General features: G+C 40.5%; 1 protein-coding gene across 2 annotated transcripts in view; it reads right to left on the reverse strand.

Moving 5' to 3' along the window:
- unc5da (unc-5 netrin receptor Da) overlaps window positions 1-23,921 on the reverse strand; it is a 160,377-nt gene that overhangs the window by 72,196 nt on the left and 64,260 nt on the right. The window lies entirely within an intron of this gene.

Here is a 23,921-nt window from a genome sequence, read left to right on the forward strand (position 1 = left end):
TTTGCGAGTGTATCACATCACTTCAGCATTAGCAGAATGGAGATGATAAGACGGATTGTCAGAGCACGGCGCATGAAAAACTAGAGGCAGAGTCGCAGATAAGTCGCTCGCCTTTTGACATTCTATTTGGTTATGCTGTGTATTTTCGGGTATTAATAGCAATGGTACAAGATTTTGTACAAAATGGCCGCTTGCAAATTTGACACGTTGAGCGAGGAGAGAGGAGCCGAGTCAATCAGAGTGTTCATCCTTCATCCCTCAGGCAGAATCCAGGGTTGTTGAGGCCATATGCAGAGAATGCTGAGAGGAAGACTACAGCACTTCCATATAATCTAATCATTGTTTTTATTCACAGTTGATATTATTTTCTTATTATTATTGGACATAAATCAAAGATAAAGAACGTTGCTCTTTGTGGTTAAGATGCAAACACAACATGATTTTTATATTAAACTCATAAAGTACGGTACAATATGCGTCTCGGGTTATCTCGGTTATAAGACATAACATGTCTTCTTTCAGACTAGTGGAAAGGAAACATCCAAATCCAAATACATATTTTGGTGTTTATTTTACTTCTTTTACTACTATTTGCATATGTAGATTTATCCTAAATTCACGAACAGTTAATTCAATTAATAGATGATACATATTTAAACATAACAGTTCAGAAAAAAACATTTTGCAGATGGTCAAGGGAAGTTTCATCGTGATATCTATTAGTTTTTTGTATTACATATTTTTTACCCCATTCAGCTGTCGTAAAACGTGTCTTCAAAGATTTATCTTTCTTTCTTGTTTATGTGAGAGCTACTGAAGTGTATTTATCTCAAACTTTCCAGTTTCATTCCTATCCATATTCTGAGAGAGATCTGTGTGTTCATCTATGATTCATAATCTGATTTAGAAAGCATTTTATTCCTAAAAACATGGCAAATATAAAATATTTTTTTTATGACTATTGACAGTATGTTGTGATTTATAGCGGTACAAAGAGATATCAAAAATTCCCTCTGTAAAAACCTTTGACTTTAATATGTCAACAAAGTGAAGCAAGCATTTTTAACCTGGCTTTATCCAATGTTCATATTTCATTCCTTGAAATATAAGCAAATTAGCACATATCTGATATGATAATGCATCATTTCCATATTTAAACAACACTTGTTAGAAAACTTGTAATACAAAATAAAATAGTTTTGATGCAAGTTATCAACTAGGGAAGTTGGAGTTGGAGATATCCATCAATTACCCCTGATATAATTTAAAGTATAGGGTTAGCATATTAGTAACTGTTATGGTGGAAAGAACAATACCTACGTCACCATTTGCTAGATTGATATGGAAGCATTCTATACACGTTCATTGACAAAACATGCAAATACTGGAGGTTTTGATGCTGTAACTTCTTAATTCCTTAAGATGTATAGTTTTCATAAAAGAAACGCATGAATACATTTTGATGTTAAAACAAAAACTATCTTTTCGGAAGATGGCACGTGTGTGCACAAAATAGCGCATATGTGTGTGTGTGTGTGTGTGTGTACAGTTTGTGTTCATCTGTTTGTGTCTGTGTGAATGTGTGTCACCCACAAACACCAAGGTGGATATATATTTGTGTGACTTCATCGGTGTTGTGACAGCTTGCCAGCCTGGTTTTGGCAGGCGGGAGATAGTGCTTCCCTCAGCTCTCCCCGTAATCAAAGAGTAAACATGCCGAAGCAAAAGTGGGTTACCTGGATGTCAAACTGACAGAAAATAAGTCTCCCCCATCGCTGTCCCCTAAAACCACTTCTCAATAAGGGGAAACAAACTCATCTCAACATTAACATATTCCTCACATATTCAGTGTATCAAAGAATTCACCAGTCTAGACTAGACTTTTTTACTGCACCAAAGAAACTAAAAATATGACAAATAAGCTTTAGAGTCATGTTTATGAGTGCAGAGAGCAGATATAATCCTAGAAAATCCACTCATTCTTAGATATATACATAATATATATAATAACTGGGTCTCAGTGATGGACAGTAGCAATATAAATATAAATAGATAGATTGAAAACAATTCTGTGACAGCTTTGATTCAATGTTTGAACTATGCTTGGACTGTACTCGAAAAACAATAAAAGAATCATCCTTGTTGGTTGTGCTATAAATGTCTCTTACTTCCCATAGTGATATTTGCAAATGTTTATTTTCCAGACTCTAAGCAGAATGAGGTTAACTCAGTGATATCAGCCTCACTGCTGACTGTTCACTTTTCTACAGCTGTATCAGAGCTTTGTATCACTTTTAATGCAAACCAAACATTTCCTATCGCCGCTAGCTCACATTAAAATCATTAAACTTTCTACAAAGTAGGATATTTTCTGTGTTTTTTGGCAGCAGATTAGTTCTAAATATTCCAGGAAGTGATGGGAGAACTAATTTCTCAGCAAACAAACTGGCTGGAAAGTCTATAAATAGTGTGCAAACTCACAATTCCATGCCTAAAACTAACCAACCCAGCCAAACGGAGGATTTGAGCACTAGCCAATCAGAGGCAGAGTAGGGCGGGTCATGACTTTGCCATCCTGGGAATTTTTCTATTTTATATCTTAAATAATAATCTTAAGGATTAATGTTGAAAAGTGCAGCTGGGTATCTTGAATGGAATTAAAACTTTGAGGAAGAGACTTTGATTAACAAGAGTTTAGTCTCACATATCTATTCATTCTCTTGGAAGGAGACATCTGGAAACTTTCCTGTATTCAAATAAACCTAACGTTAAACTATTATCAATAATAGAATTACCCTCCAGTCTACAGCCCACCGTTCAAATCAGTTTAATCATCTCCTCCCTTGGAGGAGAGTGGGTGTAATATCTGGGAGAGTCCTACAGATGATTTGATTGTTTTCACCTTATCACATGAACAATCAAGTCACTTGTGAGTAATGATGCAGATGCGGAGTGGGTTTATTAACATGTTATATGCAGCATCATTATTATTACCTCATCTATCAGCGTTCGTTCTCTGCTTCTCCTCTGGTGTCGTCTGAAAAGCAAGCCGCCGCTGACTGACAGTGACAGCAGACAAAAGAAGATAATTGCTTACTTACTCTTTCCCATATAGCCTTTGATCCATTTTGTCTTTTCTGACAGTGAAGAGACAGCGACATAATTAAAGGCATTGTGTGGCATATACAATCTCGGCTGCGATCGCACTGGCGACCTGACAGCTCACTCTAATGTGAGTGTTCTTTTTAAGGGGGCTCAATAAATAAGTAAAACCCTAGAAAACAATCCGCTCTCGCGTTTTTTTTTCTCACATTTTCTTCCTCCCACTTCTTCTTGAGAGCTTTAACACAGACCACAAATAAGAGTGGGACTCTATTATTGAAGGATGTTATGAATAAATTACCACCCTGTGGCCATATGTGAGAAAAGATTTAGGGCGCCAAACTTTATTTTACACCTTATCGTCATCTTATTAAATGTTTGGCAGGCTAAAAATGAGGTTCAATCAAAAAAAAAAAGTTAATATCCTGCAAATTATTAGACGCACAGTTTCTGTATTAATTTAATGAATCATCTGTCAATATGTACAAGGTCGATTATGGAGGGCGATGTCCTTGAAGCTTTTTTGTCATCGTTTTCCCTTTTAGTTTTGTTTCGAAATGTGTCCAAATTGTTTAGTGGATCTAGCAGCACAACAAAGTGGTATGTTTTCTCTGGGACTTTTTTTGCCTCAAGTTTGATGGCGATCGCTTTAACAGCAGCACAAATGGCTGTTGACACAGAGTGCTGGTATTGGTAAAAGCTGGCCGTAAATAACAAAGAAAGTGCATGACTTGGCTGTGTTCCAGCAATACAAACTACTGATTTGTGTTGTTCCAGATCAGTAAAGTGTCACTTCACCACTGAGGGCTCAGCAGCCTTTGGGAAAAAAACATTCACATATACTCCAATAAACTGCGTTCAACATCATCTAACAAATCAGGAAACTTGTCAACTGCACCTTTAAATTGCCTCATTTACAGTATTTGCTTTCTAAATGGGCTCATTTAAAGAACATGTTTCTTTGTGCGTAGGGAATGGTAATTAAACTTTAAATGTGTTGCATATCAATACAGCAGGACTGCATGAAAAATGTTATATTACTCACTATCATTAAGCCATAATAGCCTACTGCCTAGTGTTTGTGTAGCATAATGCATGCAGGATGTAAAGAAGGAGCTGCAGACACTTGACAAATCAAATGTATAGCTTCCTTTTACTGTTGGCAATTCCCTGAGCACTACATTTACATTTATTATGTTAAAGGAGACTCCTCCAGCCTTACACATGAAGATTGGTTTAACCCATAGAATGTATGTAAGAAAAGGGCATAGTCAACAGTGCCGTAAGCCACTCTGGTTCTGAAGCCTTAAGTTCTGCATTTTGGCTGACACCATCTTGTTTTTTTGCAAAACAAAATGTCACACGAGAGGATGGAGCACAACCAAATGCTGAATAAGACATTTTACGGTGACCAAAATGTTACAATTAACTGTAATGAACCTAAAACACAATGTGAAAGTGAAAGTTCTCAGATGAAAGTATAGACAACCATAAATTCATAATTTATGAAAAAAACATCATGCAGCTTCGAAGAAGACTTGAATCTAGTAAATTAAACCATAATTACATGTTCATAATGTTTACTGAGATAATTAATCAAGTAAGAAGTAGGGCCATATCCTCCTAGACTTCTATACAATCTAACTTTTGAGGCACTTTCACATGGGCTTCACTTTTGAGACCCAGAAGTTACCGCCTGGTTAGGCCAAATAATAAGTGCCACTTAGTCTGTGAATACAGTTGCAGAATCTAGTCTCTGCCTCTGGAGGGTTTCCTTAAGCATGAACAAAACTGAGAGGCCAAACTAGTGGCTCTGTAAAGCTTTAATAAGGTAACGTCAGCATGCTAAAAATGAACTCTGGGTCACAAAAGACTCTTGGCTTCATCCTTTGGGGACCATAAATGTCTTCACAAAAGTCTCAATATCAATCCATCCGATAGTTGTTTAGAAACCTTGGCCAAAAGAAAATTACCCCAAGTGATATCAACAGTGTTATCTAAATTCAGTTTTGGAGACTTCAAAGCTTTAGTTACAAAATTTGGGCTGTTAGGTTTGAAAGACTGCGATTACAGGCTGAAAAGGTCCAATAAAAGACACAACCCAGTTCCATTATGGGAATTGTAGGACGAAGTGTGACCAGTCCTTGTCTTTCTGCTTCGACTTTTATCACAAGTCCCCTAAATGACTTTCATTGTAGTGAATTCCCTATTCTTTTTCATCCAACTTTGCTTCTGCGGTCTGTCCGTCAAAGAGTCAGTGACTGATGAGTGGGCCACTGAGCCACTTTGCCACAATCAAACCTGTAGCCTTTAAGTCAAAACATTATTCAAAATGAATTGAGCGGTATAGAACATATCGTTATTCAACCTGTGACACTCTGTGATTATATTCCACAGTTTAACTCCCAGCTTAAGAGCTATCTGGGGCTTTAAGTTCAGCTTTAAGGCTTCATGAAAGCCTTGAACATTTTCAAAAGGCTTATCTATCATTTGAAAACACTCTACGATACGAGAAGGTGTTAACTTCCGCCAACATCAGTCTGACTCATTCAGCTTCGCTCTCCTTTTTCACCTCCGGGGAGTTAGGAAGACTTGGCAGATCAGATCCCTCACTACCCATTACTGACTGAATATATAGGGTCAAATTGATAAATTAAAGACAAAAGAATCAATGACACTGTGGTCTGACTCTAGTGCTAAAGGAAAAGGAGGTTGGCCAAAAGCCCATCAGGAAAGCAGTCAGCGGTCTCTTGACATATAAAATTCATGACAATCAAACACCTGCACAGTGCTTTTCCGTGTCTCCAAGCATCCTTGCATATATCAAAAAGGGGAAAAATCTCTAATGGCCCCTGAAAAATGCAAGAAAGTGGGTAACTTTATCCTTCTCTCCTCTCACCGAGCGCTATTCTCTCACCTCGTCTCTGATTTTTCTTCAGTAAGCAAGGGCAAGTGGTTCAAAGCAGCGCATCGGAGCCCAGTCTGCTCCTGCATTTTATGTCCCAGTGGAGGTCTTCAAACGTTACTTTTAACTGCCCCAGTAATGCAATCGGAGTGGATGGCGAATATGTGATCCGGCCAAAAAGCTCGGCAGCAAATGGAATGTGATCAAGAAGACATGAATAATAAACAAGGGAACGTTGTTGAGGTAAAGGTTGTATTCAAACCAGATAGCATGTACATGTAGTTGGTTGGTATCTAACAAGCTCAGTGACAGATGACAGAGGGATGTATATGATTTCTGCAAAGCAAAGTGGATCAAAGTGGCTGCTTCAATGTGTAATACATTACTAATGAACACACCGTTTTACTCCTTAATAACTTAAGAGTCCCAGTGAGCTATGCCACGTTCCTAATGAATCTTTAAAGAAACAGGGGGGGGGAAGCAGCAAAACAACAAGAATTGAGATCTTTTAAGGCTGAGTACTCTCATTTCTCACGCTTGGATGGACACGGCGAAAGTATGTCAACACAATCTCCCCGCTGTTGTCACACAAATGATGCTTCACTTCAAATAACCACGCAAATGAGCAAGTAAGCAGGCGAGCCGGGGCATGCTCAGCACCTTGTGGCACCTCCTCTTGCACACAGTGTCCCAGATTCCAGCTTACGTAACCTGATTATTTGCGCACACCGTACAAATACTCATGACAAACAAAAATAAAAAAAAGGGGGGAAAAAAGGAGGCACATTCATTGCTCAGTGTCTCAGGTATTGCGGGTTTGCAGTCTCAGCAACAACGTGTGAGAATGCTGAGCAAAGCTAGCTAAAAGACTATAGCTGCCATGAGGATGGGGGGGCTGTGCAATCAGCTGTGCATATGCTTATTATGAGAGCAACATCTACTACACAGAAGGCCATTTTCTTCCTCATTAGTTATCGGACTGTAATTAACAGGTTAAGACCAAAATAAACACGCCGCTAGAGACCCGCCATCGGAGGCAATAACGCCTTAATTAGAAGATCACGAGGGCCCGGAGCTTCAGCCCCTCAGTCAAAACCACCACCGCCCACTCTCAGGACAAACCCCCTCTACATGTGTGGAGCTGTGTGGATGTGAAGAAGGATGCTGCTGGAGCTGAGCATGTATCATGTATGTGCTCTTCCCCTGAATAAATCAATGTGTAAGAAGTGTTTGAATAATGCAATGTAAGCTTGCAAAGCCAACTGATCACAGATATCCCCAATTTTACAATTTTAAAGTGGCCCTATTATGCTTTTCCACTTTTTCCCTCTTCTTTAGTGTGTTATGTATATTTTTGTACATGTAAAAGGTCCGTAGAGTGTAAAACCTGAAGTCCACGCCTAAAAGGAGTTACCCTCCCCCTCAGAAACTCCTGAGCTGCCTGAAACGGCTCCATTGAATTCTCTCCTTCACTTCCGTAACTTCATGAGGTCATAATGTTACGGAAGTGACATAAAACTCTCCGGCTAGTTTGGCCCTCAACAACAAAAGAGAGAGACGGAGCTGAAGTTCCAGAGGTAAAGTTTTTTGAAATGTGAAACGTTGACCAATCACAACAGAGCGGGCTAGCTGACCAATCAGAGCAGACTTTGCTTTCTGGAGGGAGGAGCAAACGCTACAACGGAGCGTTTCAGAGAGAGGGTGAGAAGAGGTGCTGCAGGACAGCCAGGATGAGAAAAACAAGGAGGATTATGAGCATTAACGCATGTAAACATGTTGTAACTGTTACTTGAGATAAAAATATACACCCGGAGAATAGCATAATAGGGCCTGTTAAAAGCGCCACTAATTTGTAAAAGAGGGAGCGATGATGCAGGTAAATAAGTTTGTGGCCCCGCAGGTGGCTTCGTAGTTTTTTGGTTGGTTTTGCTTTCGACAGATGCATATCAAAGAGTGACATCATTCCAGTTGTAATAGTTTGTGTTGTAAATATCTTGCCTCTTATTTCATTCTCTGTTGGTTTTGCTGAAGCTTTCTGCCGCATTGTGATCACGGGTGCTCCGATCGATCGGCCGCTGATCGTTATCAGCTGATACTTATCAGCTGATACTCGCTCTAAATAGTTTGATCTGTGTTCTCTATAAAGACCCATCAGCAGAGATGATCTGGAGAGATGATGCATCAATTCTCTGAGAGCGACACAGCTGTTATGGACACACATGCAAACACACACAGCCAGCTGATTCACACACACACACACACACACACACACACATCACACACACACACACACACATTTGGTCACACACACACACACACACACAAATTTACATTTACACACAACACAACACACACACACAACATGTGTTAGCTGTCAAAAATGTTCACCTTTGTCATCCTTATTTCTACAGCATGCTGATTTGGTTATCAGTCTTCACTGCACAGCACCAAAGTTAAATTTACATTTAGATCATAAACTAACTTTAACCAACATGTATTAATAAAAATTATTCTAAATCTGCTCTTTTGATTTTTAGAATATATATTTTACAGGGCAAACTGTGCATCTTTTATTCACTGTAGAAATTCAGAATGTGTCTCATCATCCTGCTGCATTATATGAAGGAGCAACCTGACTAGCAACCTGGTTGAATATGTCACACAGCTCAGCTCTGCATGCATACCTGTCTGTCTGTCTGTCTGGCTTTGATTCCAGTCTGTAGGCATCCCATAGTATATTGTAGAGTGAGACAATAGGCTAAAAATAACACAGGAAAGCACTACAAACACACCACATTTACCCTATAATGTTTCAGTTGTAATATTATAGGCCTACTACAGAAGATGCATAGTATAAGTTAAATAATATAACAGTAAAATCACAACGGATTATGACTGACACAATATAGCATTTTTAAAATAAATATTAATTAAGTAGGAATAAGTAGCAAGAGATTTCTGATTATTTTTTTCCACTTCAAACACTGGACTTGATGAGAAACGGCGTGAGGAAGTATATCTATAAACGATCGTGATTAAATGTGGCAGTGGCTATCTACAGGAAAATGGAAGCCTGTGATGATCATAACAACTAAAATTAACATTGTTTTGATTGTCCCAGATGATCTACCAAACGGGACCCACGAAGTGCAACAGTGGCATACAGAATAAGAGTGAAGTCACGGGAGGTCAAGGTGAGGCTGCCGCTGAATCTTAAAAACACGAGAGGGAGGTCAATGGTGCGTCGAGCTGTGTGGTTCAGGTCTGTGCAGCTTGTCGAGTGTGCATGTGTGCATGTGCATGTGCGCCAATGCATAATGTGCAGGTGAAGAATAACTGTGACCCGGTTTATTGAGTAGAGTCACTACAGAGACTTGTCAATGTGTCCATATATGGAAGTCAGCAAAAGTGTGCATGCTTTGTCCAAGCACGTTCCTCCGTTAATGAATGTATTCACCAGAGACCCGGGATTATGGCTAATCCTGAAAATCGAATGATCCCACAATGCAATGTGAGCGGGCTAAATGTCAAAAAAGTTAGAATTTGAATAAAAATGTAATTCGTGGACAAATTTATTTTCTTTAATTAAAGATTATTTTGGAACATTTATGCGCCTGGATGGCACACAGGACCGGGAAAAGAAAAGAGTGACATGTAACGCAGAATAGTTGGCCTCAGGATCAATATCAACCCCCCCCCCCCCCCACCCCCGCTGCTATACATAAACATCAGACCGCAGCATAATCCACATGCTTTATTTATTGAAACACACATCCTTCACGTAGTTAACCACCCCTGCCTCATATGACAGCAATTAGAATATTCATTGGATAAAAATCTCTTAAACCCGATCGATGGTCTTAAAGCCAAAGGGATCTGTGTTGAGATCCGAGTAGAAATCCATTGGATGCAAAGGATCCAATTGCACGAGCTTTGCGACTCCTCCAGCCCCGTTATAAATCAATAGAGCAGCCCTTCTAGTGGATTTAGCTGCTTGTTAGCAGGCCTGAAACAGCTGTCTTACCCTGTGTCTTGTGATTTTCTCGCCCCCATTCCATTTCGTCCAGTGTTCCAGCCCACTTTCGGGTTCATTGTGTGCTTATCAGCCCTGGTGTGCTCAGGTGAGTGAACACAGCCCCACATCCACTTAGGCTTTTCAATCTCACTGTGACACGGTCAAATCAGGAGAGTGGCAGTGCACCAGATTAAATCGATGCCTGGCCAGTTGACCGTTTGACGCAGCATTCTCTTCCAGACCATTCCCTTGGCGGCGGCGGCGCCATATATCACTCGCGGATCCGAACAGTCCTCGTCCTTTTGTCTCCATTCCCCTCTTCTCCCTGTTTCTTTCTTTCTTGGAATAATGGGATGACACCGTCCACGACAATGCTCGGTCTCGGGAGATGCGACACTCTCGCTATTGTGGAGTTCATAATGTCTGTATACCAAGTGATTCCTCTGCTGAAGGATGACAAACAGAGGTGACATAGCAACACAGTCTGAGCAAAAAAAAAAAAAAAAAACTAATTCACAGTTTTCCCCCAGAGGTCAACCCAGCAGACCAGGTCCAAACATCTATCAGATAAGATCGGCTTTAGGGCGCCGGCAATCCACTTACCAACTCCACCTTCTGCCTGCTGCCCTGACATTTAAGTGACTAGATTGTGCTCCAGTTGAAACAGACTGCAAATCAAGTTCTCTCGAAGTTCAAGCCTTTTGAAATATTAAAAATGGTGGCATGTAATATGGATGGGTCATGCATGTCACAAGCCTGGGGTAATATCAAACCATGCGTAGTTAGGTGTGAATGATTGATTGGTTTCATAGATCACCTACATGTGAACTTGTGTGTTCTCTCGGCTCTGTCGGGGGGAAAAAAGGCCTTAAATACCATACCCAAAATTAATCAGGAGTAGCTCCTCAACCATAAAGCTCATATGCATATTTCTGGTCTCCTTTGAAATGCAAGAAGCCAAGGAATATGACTCAATAGTAAGCTCACCTTTTTCTATTACCATTCCAGAGTAAATGGCGATGCAATGAAGGAAAAAAAAAACAAGATTTAGTTTAATCTAGCCAAGTATGAAATCTTAATCTTAAAGGCAATATCACCATTATAACTATGGATTCCATGGATAATGATGATACTACAACTGGTAAAGTACACATACGTTTATGATACAATTTCTCCATGTTTTGAGCATGATTTTTTACTTAAAAACATTATTTAGTACCATATAGTCATATAACAAATAACATAAATCTCCCAAAAATATTCATATATGACTGAAGGGCTTCTTGCTATATGTACACAGGCAGATAGCTGGAGAATGGAAGGGACCCACAGTGCTCTATGAGATATCCACAGATCTGTCTACGTATACTGAATAGAATGATATAAGGCTTGTTGGTGTACTTGGTTCGATACAGCTACCAGGGGGCCGCAAACAGCCAGAGCTCCCTACAGCGCCAGTCAGCCTAGTTTGACTAAGATGGCTGTTGACTTCACCCTAAGGCTCACTGTGGCTTCCCAACAGCTCCAAAATTACTATAGAACTACAAGTAACTAAAATCTGCTGTTTTTCGGTAGAATGAGAAATGCCTCATTAGAAATTTAGTTGGGAGTGCTTTGTTTCCATGTTAATAGCGGATGCTTAGTGTTTCGAGTCGTGGTGCGTTGAGGTGCATTAGAAAGCTGGGAAATTTTAGCTACCAGTGATACCAAACATGTTATTGTAGACTGCAGATCTTTTGAACCCAACTAGCTCTTAGATTTATGAAGGTTGTATTTGTATGACTTTATTGTCAAAATACTTCTTTTTGGTTTCGGTTTGCAGATTCTGAAAGTCGTATAACATGCATATCTTCTCTAAAAAGACCATCTTCCATAGAAACTTTTTGTAACAAGGCCACAGGGGTGAACCTGGCACCTGGTCCGTCGGGCTTACAGGTACACAACTTGCACACCTTTAACAAGCACCCCCATCTCACTGATGTTCAAATAAAGACACCCCATAAGAGGCAGAGCTCCTTCTGTGAAAATATATGAGACTCATATACCCTAGATAGCCTGGGAACACTGCAACCTGGTCCCAGCAACAGAGTTATGGTCAAATGTATGAGGAAATTGCTACTGTTTAGCTGTCGGCTGTTTCTTTTCTTATGGCAAACAGCTGAACAGCTGCTTAATGGCATGTTCCTGAAATCCTTATATCAGCAAAATGAGAATGCTGACTTTTTAACTGACATCATTTTAAAACTGTCTCAGAGACCTATGGTGGTGTTTCTGATTCGATAGGCGAGCAGATTTTCAATACACAGTGCGATGTTCCTACTCTGAGCAGACTGCACACACTATATATTTAATTTATGTTGCAAACGCCTGAGGGGAAACTATTCTTTTTTCATGTATCTATAACACAGTTTCAAATAGAGACAGAAGAGAAGCAACTCCTGCAAACTCTGTGATTACTAATACAACCCTGTCTCCTACCAAATTACGATTCCATGCAACTAAACTGCAACCTCAACTACGTTTTGAGGAAAACCACACCAAACTGTCGCACTTTTACAGAGTTTGAAACGCATAGACGAAACTGAAATACTTGAAATGAAAGTAGTTTCGTTCTACTACCAAAATGAAAAACTGAACTACTTGATTAGGTTTAGTAAAAAAAACATCATGCTTTGGATTAAAATGACAACAAAATTGAAACAAAAGAAAACAAAAACGCAACTAAAGTTGTGGTGAGGTTTAGGCAACAAAAGTACTTCATTCACACACGACATGAACAGCGGTCTGCTGGGTGAAAGCCTTGTGTTTTTTAACCAATCCACCACCTTGACCTTCTCCCTTTTCGTCAGTGGACTCAGCTGAAACTTAATTTTGATAATTCAAAAGCAAACGTAATCAACGACAGTATACGTTTTCCTTTAAACGTCATTCACAATGCAGTTTTGTTGTTTGGGAACGTAGGGCTGACCAAGAACAACAAGACAGCATCTTGCCAGAACCATTCCCTTTTTCCTAAAGTCCCCACACCACCAACACGAACACTACATTTTAACAAGAACCCGTCGCCATTAACATTCAAACACTGATACATCACGTATTGAGGTTGTTATGCGCAAGTGTAACCGTATTCAGAAGTATTCTCTCCAGAGTTAAAGTCACAGTTACACACCACTTCCAAGACAGTTTTTCTTCAGTCCTCATTAACAAAGAGCAACATCTGGTAATGACACCAACGCACACACACGCACACACACACACACACACACACACACACACACAGATGCATGCCTGTCATTAATGGGGACCCTTCACCAAAGCAAACCAAGCGAGAACCTGTCACATGCCCATGTTTCCACACTCTCCTCAAACACAGCAATTAGGAGCGTTGAGCTGAGTGTCACTTCTGATTCCTCATTGACCTTTCTCTGGCTCTGCTGGTCGTTCTGCTCTGCAATATCTTCATTAGCACAACCTGACCGCGGAGGGTGTGTGTGTGTGTGTGTGTGTTGTGTGTGTGTGTGTTGGAGAAGAGCTGCACTGCACGGATGCACGGCTGATGTCTTCTGTTGGAGGCAGTGACAGTTGAGGAACTAAGAAATAATCATGTTGTTCGTTTGCATGTGTGTTGCCTGAAGACATGTGAGCTGTGGACATACCGACCAAATCCAGGTTTTGTCATTTGCTAGCTAACCTTGTTCAGCTCTTGCCCTAACAGATCCTTACAGATCTGTCTGGCTCTGCTGTTTCAATGTTTCAGACACATACTCATAGTCGTACAGGGAAACGCCGCAAGCCCTTATACCTGTACTTTGGTTCATTTGTTCCTGACGGAGGACAAAAAGAAAGATATTTTCCTGCGTTTAAGTTAAATAGGCCCTGCGAGGCGAAATAAAATGCTGCGGCTTTTGTTTCTTTATCATCTCTTGTGTCACTGAGAGCACACAAAGACATATTATTATACATCATGTTATGGTAAAGAGGCATTCAATGCATTTTCCCTCCTCATCGTCAAATCTTGCAATTGATCAGTGGCACCAGGCTTCAATATGACGCTCTAGGTTCCCTCCGTTTTGGGCGTAGCAGGGACAGAGTGTGAGTTTCAACTCGTCTTTTCAAAATAAACTTCCATCTTCACAGATTAACGCAACAAAACCACTTAGTTGGGTTTCAGGAAAAGAGCGTGGCTGACGTTAACATGACTGAATAACGAGTCACGTGACTATGGAATGACAAACCAGTCACGTGAGTAGTAACTCATGGGAGTCACGGGACTCACGACACAAAGTGTTAATGTTTACTTTTAGTTTCACACATGAACATGAACATCTGTCTCCTGGATGAAAGTTTGTTTGACCCATCACCCTTCCCTCCTCCCTGCTTTGTGTGGACTATCTTACTCGTTATACGAAGTCAGCAGCAAGTCGGTAGATCACATAGCGGAGAGAGCGAACAACAAATATGTCAGCTAGTTTGAGTGAATTTTATGCCTATATCTTTTCATAATAAACAACATTTCAGTACACTTATATCTATGTATTTATTTGTTACATTTTGTTAGGGAATCTAGCGTTTAGGTCAAGCCTGATGTTGCCTTACACATAAAGGAAAGGTCTAAGTCACTTCCACACAGTGAGGCATTCAGCTTATTTAAAAAAAAAAACACTCGTATTGGATCGGCATTCGGAAACAGACGATACTCAAAGAGAGTGTCATTTTAAATTGCTTCATTTTTGAGGAACAACACCATGTAAAATATTATTATCACTCCTAACCTTTTAATAACGAGCTTTAAATAAAGTGTTATGGCTGCCACTGAATAAATGTACTGGCCACAGATGGCAGCTCTGTGGTATTTGTGTTAAGAATGTGTGTTAAGAAGAAAATACCCTCAACTGCTCTTCCTCCTGCTCTTCCCAATTATGAGAAAAAATACATAATCCTCACCCAATCCTGACCTCCGCTTCCACTCTGATCACTTTCATAAAGCCATGACAGAAAATACAAAAAAAAAAAAAAAAAAAAAAAAAAAAAAAACGTTCTGGATATAAATGTGTTATTTTGTTTCTGCTCACTCCTTTCAAAACAAAATAACAAAAGCAGGGAAACCAGTGTCAGTGCTATTCCCTTCCAAACCCGGAGCAGAACTGTTGGCAAATAAACACAAGAGAGATGTTAATGTATCAGTGTGTCTTTTGGTGTTGGTGTGTGTGTGTGTGTGTGTGTGTGTGTGTGTGTGTGTGTGTGTGTGTGTGTGTGTGTGTGTGTGTGTGTGTGTGTGTGTGTGTGTGTGTGTGTGTGTCACACCTCTATTTGTGGGCCCCTGACTACGCGGTGACAGTCGGCAGAATAAGAGAGTGTTTTATGGCATCTCATTGAGACACCCTTGACGGTGACACCTCCTCTATACTATTCCTGTCGTCGGCTCCTTAGCTCTCTCTCCCCCTTTCACTGCCTTTCAGCACTATTTCTTTCTCACCCCCTCTCCGGCTCTTACTAAATCATCTCCCCCTTTTTTTCCCCCCGTCCCTCATCTTTCCCTATCCATCTTTCCCAATCATCTTCTTCCATATTGCTCTCTGTCCTCGCAAATCTTCCACTCCACCCATCCGAGCCCTTCCTCTGTCCGCCGTCTCCCTCGCTTCATAACCCTCTCCACCCTCACCCCCTCCCGCCGGTCTCTCTCTCTCTCTCTCTCTCTCTCTCTCTCAGTCGGAGCACTTGGTACAGTAATGGTGCACTCTGCCACCATGTTCATTTCGGCATCATCCCCAGAGTGGCTCTGTTGATATCAGAATATCAGAAATACATTTCTGGAAAAGCTGTAAGGAAAAAAAAAAAAAAAAAAAAAATACTGGCACTTTTCAGGACGAGTAAGGGCTTCATTCATCTCGTCTGTATGGCTTTTGCATTTAGACAGCATATAACATGTATGGAACGATCCATGCGCTGAATACTACCCAAGGGAAACAAAAAAAGAACCTCTTTTGATGTTAATCAAAACTAATCAGATTAATTGAAATGAACACACAGGATTACAGTTGTTTTAAAAAAAGGTGATGAAACGAATAAACTAATGAACAGATGGGAGATTAATGTGCAAGGTAACAAGCCATCAAGACTATTTTTTCTCGTATTTCCACCACAGAGTTCTGCTCGTATTCTTTACATGCAGCTATGGCTTTGGAGTCCGTCCACTTATTGATCAGCATGGAGACTAGAGGCGGTGGCTGCCTGTACGGCTTGTCTGACTCTAGTGTAATTAAAGATGAGGCAAAAGGATGTGAAGCACTGATAAAGCTGGCTACACTGCTTAGAGAAAAGATATTTGAGGAATCAAAATGCTACAGCTCAATGCGATCAAACGGGGCCTTTGGGTGTGCAAGTGGATATTTGAGCACAACATTTAATGTGAATATTCAAGGAACATTAAGCTGAGCTGTAAAAATGAATTTTAAATAATAACAAAATTGGATTTGATGCCCTCCTAGAGTCCCTTTTTGCTTTCAAAACTCAATGATAAAGTGTTTAAGACCATCTGTTTCAGTTCACAGAGTGAGGCAACTTAAATCAACAGCCCACAGAATCCAGTTGAAGACACTGGAGTGTGTGTGTGTGTGTGTGTGTGTGTGTGTGTGTGTGTGTGTGTGTGTGTGTGTGTGTGTGTGTGTGTGTGTGTGTGTGTGTGTTACATGGCTGGCTCCAGCTTCTCTTTCCTCCTCCTCCAAAGAGCCTGCGAGGAGAGTCAAAGTGTGGTGGGATGCAGAATAAAATCCCTCCTAGGGATCATGACTACCAAGGAGCAGTGCATGCAGGATTTAGATGGCTTAAAAAAAAAAAAAAAAAAAAAAAAATGCTGACATCACCGCATGACAAATGTAGCCGCTATCCCGAGTGCGGGTGAATGTTGGGAGTAATGGCGATTGGAAAACGAGCGGGCCAGTGCGACCCTTCCTTCTGTTACACTACATTACCCCCGACTGCATCCGAGGGTGATTCACTCAGGAACTCTGGGACGGGACGCGCCGTGGTGGGCAGATGTCATGCACGGTTAGAAGTACACGGGAACAAATGCACAACTGGCACACACACACACACACACACACACACACACACACACACACACACACACACACACACACACACACACACACACACACACACACACACACACACACACACACACACACACACACACACACACACACACACACACACACACAGTACAGCTCTTGCATCCACACACTTGTTCACACACACACATTAGCTGCAAACTTGCATACGTCGGCTTTTCTCATGGGCCATTTCGTTCACTTGATCTTGTGACATGCCAATGATCTCCATTTTGTCACTTTAAATTGTAATTGCCCTGAGTAGCCTGAATGCTGTCATGGAGGGGGGAGGGGGAGGAAGATGGACCATTGGAGGGAGAGAATGATAGAAAGTCAGACAGGTGGGAGAAACGTACAAATGAATAGGGATGAGTACATCCGAGTTTTCCAGTCCCGATACCGATACCTGGGCCGATACCAGTGTTTCATTAATAATTATGTCTTAATATATTTCTCACTCCCTGGAACTGACTGGGATCCTTATCTCATGTGTGAGGCAACACCAGGTTTGAATTTAAAATGGCTCCCAAATAAATACATATATGGATATAAACGTAATGGTACTCAGATATTTGAGTCAAAATTGTAGCAATATCCAATATCTGTATCTGTACTTGTGTATCTCTAGAAATTAACAGGAAAGGATGAGAGCAGCTGAGAGATAGAAGGGAAGGATGAAAGGCCTTGCTCTTGTTTTTCTTACCATTTGTAACCAAAAAAACACCATAATGCTCCACTTTCCTTCCGTCCCTCCTCTTCAAGGGGTGGATTACATCTCAGATTTTCATCTTCTCCACCTACCCCTCGATCATTCGGTGAGAGAGCTCACATAATTATTCCCCGGCTCTCTGGGCTGTAATTACAAGCCTCCAGAACAAAAAAACACTTCTAGTCCATCGGTTTCCCTTCGTCCTTATTCTCTCATTGGAGGCTGTGACACTGGCCTAATGTTCTCCTGTGGGAGGCTTGCTGTTTGTCTACGCTATGGGTCAAATGTGTCACTTTGGTTTTGTATCCACGGTGTCAATACTTTACATCAAGTGCATGTTATTCTTTTACTGTAGCAGCAGGCAGAAACCATACTTCAGCTTGATGACTTGTTTGTTGGAGAACATTCACTCCCCTCACAGATAATGGAATCAAAATGAATGTATGAATGTTTTTACTATCAGACTAGAAACTTGCTACAACTGAGGGTCTAAGCAGGTCTGTTTATTGGTTCCCCACAGCTTGAAACGAGCTGGTTGATTTTTTTTTAAGAGTCATACTGATTGTATGGATATGATAACGATATGAGAAAAGACTCAACCACTGGCTAGCTTATGGCCGACGCTCTGTACAGCTCTCACGGATGACTGTGTCCCAGTTACACAGTGTTAGCTCTGTCAGTAAATAACTTTTCCTCAGACATCCTGTGAACTTTTGTATATATGTTGAATGTGTAGATGTATTCCTACTGCAGCTCGTAATGATCTCACAATTCATTGATCTTCAAGATTCAGCAACAACTCCCAGACTTTCTACTGTCTTCATAATTATTAAATATTTTTAACTTTCATAGAAACTGTCTTCACTGTTCCAGATCTATGTTTTTTAGATTACTGTGTTATTTTATATTCCAGCTAACTGATCCGGGGCAGCTCTATCTTTCATTGGTACATAAAAGTCAAGTTTCTTTTTTCTAAACAACTTTCCTTGCAGCTTGTGTGAATACCATCTGCACTATTTTTTAAAGAGGTAGAGAATCTTCCATGCAAAAAAATAACAAGCAAACTAACAAATTGCCTGACCTTACAACTCCAGGGGATTCCATCCACCTGTTAACATGTCTACTCCTCCTTGGTACATCTTACAAACACTCACTAAAGAGACACGCCAGCCTGTTGCTTGATTAATAAAGTGCATGTGCTTAAGGGGAAGAACCTGAAAAACAGGTGGGTGAGTCTCATTAAATCTCTCCCTCTGTGTCATAAAATATCTTCTTGGACTGTGTTCTAATTTCAAACCTTACAATGTAGCATTAAAATTGAACATCTTGGACAGATGTACAAGTAGAGTATTAGTAGAGTCTTTCATCCGAGTCTGCCGCCACATGGATGTTGTAATTTAATACCTCTGTTCAAAGAGTGTTTCTCTAAATGCAAGAACAGATTTAAGCTCTGAGGAATCCAGTTATGTGAAAAGTTTTTACAAGAGTATGCTGTATCAGATCTGCAAAGGGTGCAGTGTTTTATTCCTTGCACATAAAATCACAGGGCTTTTGATCCACGTGTCATCTTTGTATATCTGTTTATCAGTGTGTAGCAGAACAGCAAATCATTACTGAGCATAGATTGCGAAAAATTGAAACTAACTAACTAATATGAAATAAACATATGCACGTTAAAATAAAGAAGGGGACATCATGACTTCTTTCATCCCGCTTTATATCGTACAAATCTTTTCATATGTTGATTGTCTTTGCATTGAAACCGTTTTGGGAAGCTCATTACTTTCTCCATCTCCGTTTTTCTCGATCGTGGGAAATCCCCGGTGGGCGAATCTTGTTTGCGCTGAATAAAAATCGAGGAGTTGCAGTTGAATTGCCTATGGAAGCAGAAAGACAGTTGAGTCTTAAGTGTCTCCCCGATGATCAATTAAGCCGGATCCAAATCAATACGTGAGGTAGAAAAAATACATTTATGAGTCTTTTGAGAGAAGTGTTTGAGAGATTGTGAATGACGGGTAACGGATAAATATTGAACTGAAGTGCGCTACGGTTTGTCAATCTGAAACAAATTAAGAAGCTTCTCCTGCTCGACACGGTAGCAAAGGCAGGAGAAGCTCCCATGTAGCAGAAATCGTGCTTCAAAATGTGGTTAAAGGCTATATTGATATTCATAGCATATTGACATTTGAATAATGTCAATAACATTGTCAGCTCAAATGCTTATTAGTGTTCGACCACAACTAGCACTTACAAATCGAGACTTAACTCAATTAAGACTGAGAATTAAAGGCCATCCACTAACATTCACTCACTGTAGCAGTTAGTTCAGATTGCAATCAGCGGAAGAAAATAGGCCATCATTCACTGGAGGGAAGGTACAAAACAAAGGGATTTTCAAGAAACATTTATGCAAATGTATGCATAATTTCTAATTTCACAAAGTGAATTCCAGATGCAGACTATATTTGTCGATACGGTTTGTCAGGAAGATGACTAACAGTTTTGATTGCTCGGAAATGTCACAGGAAATTGCTTTGAATGTGACAGTGTGTCCTGTCTCCTATAAATATCTCTTCAGATTGCAAGGTTACACCCTGAACTTTCAATTATTTTAAGTTTGATTGCATAATAAGTTATACAATGCAACAGGGGCATTGATCTTAGCGCTGAAGTTTATGATCGCATTCCTGCCTTCCAAACGTTTTCATTAACATGAAAGTGAAACTATACCTTCACACATTCCACAGTCTATTAGTAATGACCAGCAGATCGCGGTTTCGTATAGCAGTCGAAGACGCATTTCATTTTGATCCACACTCCCGCTGCAGTCCTGATCAAAAGTAGCACATTTCTTACGTGCAATCAGATCCAATTAACAGTTTGAGGCTGCAGATAAACGCACTTTACAAGGCTAACATTGTGGAGAAGCTAATCAGTATTTCTCTGACACCGAGGTGGAAGCTGAACAGCCTACAGTCAAGAAAAAAAAACAATCACACAGAACAGGAGTATTAGGCAGTAAGTGTTTGTCACATTGCTGTGATTATAGTTCAGAGTACAGACCTTGTTTACTGCTAATGATATATATTGTTGCATCCTGCTGTTTTTGGCATGAAAATCCAACATGCAAGGAGTTGCACTGTCCCTTATAAAGCAACAAGTTAGGAATGCAAACACTGCAGAAGCAACAATAAAAGCTATTTCAAAGAAAGAGAACAATTTCTGCCTTGAACTAAACCTCTATGGCAGGCTATGTGCTGCAAGCCAATCACCAATCAGAAGCTTAAGGTTACAATTAGATGTTAATGCCTAAGAATTAAGCATTCCCCATGTTTAGCATGGGCTTCTACCAAAAGAGCCTGGGTGAGACTGAATATGACAGGGATAAAGTAATATTAAAGGCAATGCTTTTGCGAAACAGTAGGTCGTTGCCAATGACGATGACAAAGAAACACATATGACTGAACATTTTTTGGATTAATTCAATTCAATTCAGTTTATTTTGTATAGCCCAGAATCACAAATTACAAATTTGCCTCAGAGGGCTTTACAATCTGTACACATGCGACATCCTCTGTCCTTCCCTCACATCGGCACAGGAAAAACTCCCCTAAAAACCCCTTTAACAGGGAGAAAAAAGGAAGAAACCTCTGGGAGAACGACAGAGGAGGGATCCTTCTCCCAGGATGGACAGAATGCAATAGATGTCATGTGACCAGAATGAACAGCATAACAGAGATACAACACATTCAATGTATATGACATAAATGATTCATATAATAACTAAGGTTCATTGAAGACTCTAAATTGCCCGTAGGTGTGGATGTGAGTGTGAGTGGTTGTCTGTCTCTATATGTCAGCCCTGCGACAGACTGGCGACCCGTCCAGGTGAACCCTGCCTTCACCCATTGACAGCTGAGATCGGCTCCAGCACCCCCGCGACCCTTAACTGGATAAGCAGGTTACGGAAAATGAATGAATGAAATGAAATGAATGAATAATAACAGCAGCAATTATTATAGTAGAATTATGATTATGAAAATAGGGATAGTAATGTGAATAGTAATAATAATGGAAGTAGCAGTGGGTGTCAGTCGGCTCACAGCAGGAGGCACGACTACGGTCCAGGTGCCACAACGATTCATGGAAACCTGCGTTTGTGTGAATGTGAATTCAAACAATTAAATAGGAAAAGATCCCAGTTTTGGTTGAAATAGGTACCTTTGTTATGTACTAAGGTTACATTTGTCAGTTAAGTGCGTCACATAAGTACGTTACTTAAGTTAAAATGAGTCTTTCGGGACATGCACAGCGTGGGTGAAAGTCCTGTGTTTGTTTGCCAAAAAAAAGGAGAAGAGTAAGGTACGTTTCTGGATACGAACAGCACTCTCCTGAGACCGTGTCGCGCTTTACACTACGTCACCTGACTTCCTTCTTTGCTCCAATCAAAATCACTACGTCCACTAGATTGCTGTTGGTCGCACAGATGACCTATACGGATATTTCTTTTGGGGGGAAGACCGTATGATTTTACATATACACAATACAAACAGCTGACAATTGATTTATTATTTTTTGTGCATAAATTACCAATCTGATGATAATCTCATGGCCTTTAACAAACACCTATTTTATTAATACAATAATAATAAAGGAAAATTTCAAAAAAATAACTGCAATGAACATCCTTCTGCTTTACTTCTTGATCTGTTGATCTTTCTGATAAACTGGTAATAAACTATGATAAACTCCATAATTGAATATCCAACTATAGTGAAACCAGAGTTAGGAGTGTCAACTGTATATGTGTGTGTTTGTCGATGTTCTGTACTGTACATCGTTTGTGTGCATGTGTGTTTGCCGTGTGTGTGGGCTGGGTTCAGTGTTAGTTAATTTGTTTAGGTATGTGGGTGGTATTGTTTTTGCCTTTCCTGTATTTTGAATATATACTGTATACAATGTGAATCAATAGGATTTACTTGTTATGAAATTGGTTATATAAATGAAACTGCACTTTGGTCTTACAACTTCTGGACTCAATGCATCTCTAACCCATCTACGCAGGTGGTTTGACTGGTCAAATCAATATCCCACAATGCATCTTTGGTGGATTTACACTCTTTTTATTAATGCGGTTAAACCAGAAAGCTGTCTGATCGACCATGACACATGCAAATACAAAAATGTGTGATGTCTTTTGATACCACTCGACACATTGGTGTTAACGTCTTCCTGTATAAATGCCTGTAATGTCTTCACTTCTCTTTTTTAAGCAGGCTGTACTTCGCACGCAGTACATGTTGCTTTGAATTAAACAAAAAGACAAAGACACAACTGCGACTGCATAATTTACACCTTTCCAGAACACAAAGCAACGTGTTATTTTGAAGTCTGTTTATGACGGAATTTCACATCTCAACAACCTGAGGCAGAGCGGCAAGTTAAAAGAGAGGTGCAGAATAACTCTGTGGGGAAATAAACTGTGATGCAGCAGCTTTGCTCGCTGCTCACGCAGTCGGAGCTCGGCTGTCGACCTCGCTCTCTTCAGCGGCTCAGCGGCTCAGAGGTCCCCCCGACCGGAGCCTGGCTATGGCCAGATTGTCAGGACCAAAGCATCATGGGAGGCCAACAGGCAAATCTCACAAGTGGCAGAGGTGACATCTGTAAAGTGTCATAACGAGATCTTTTAGTGTGCCAATGAGGTCCCAGAGAAGCCGAGTGAGTGATGCCCACAGCTGGTCGTTATCTGCTCCAGTCGCTGCAGAATCATAAACAGCACTTCAAAAAAAATAAAATAAAAAGGCCCTCAAATCTCAGTCAGGTAGTCCTCAGCTGTGTCCAGGCTAACGCTTGATAAAATTCCCATTTATTCATCTTAAGCACTTGGCTACTTCAAGGCCTACGGTGCATCTACTGCTTGAGAGAACGTGTGCTTTTATTTACAAGGACTTTTATGATGTACTCCGCAACGCCGCCGCTGATCCAGCCGGTGACCTGACACGGCTGTACAGACACAGCCTTGAGGTCCGTATTAAAAGGCAGCCAGCATATCTGTATCATTACAGATCGCAGCTCCTCTCT

The sequence above is a fragment of the Anoplopoma fimbria genome, chromosome 14, assembly GCF_027596085.1.
Source record: "Anoplopoma fimbria isolate UVic2021 breed Golden Eagle Sablefish chromosome 14, Afim_UVic_2022, whole genome shotgun sequence".
NCBI classification, from domain to species: Eukaryota; Metazoa; Chordata; class Actinopteri; order Perciformes; family Anoplopomatidae; genus Anoplopoma; species Anoplopoma fimbria.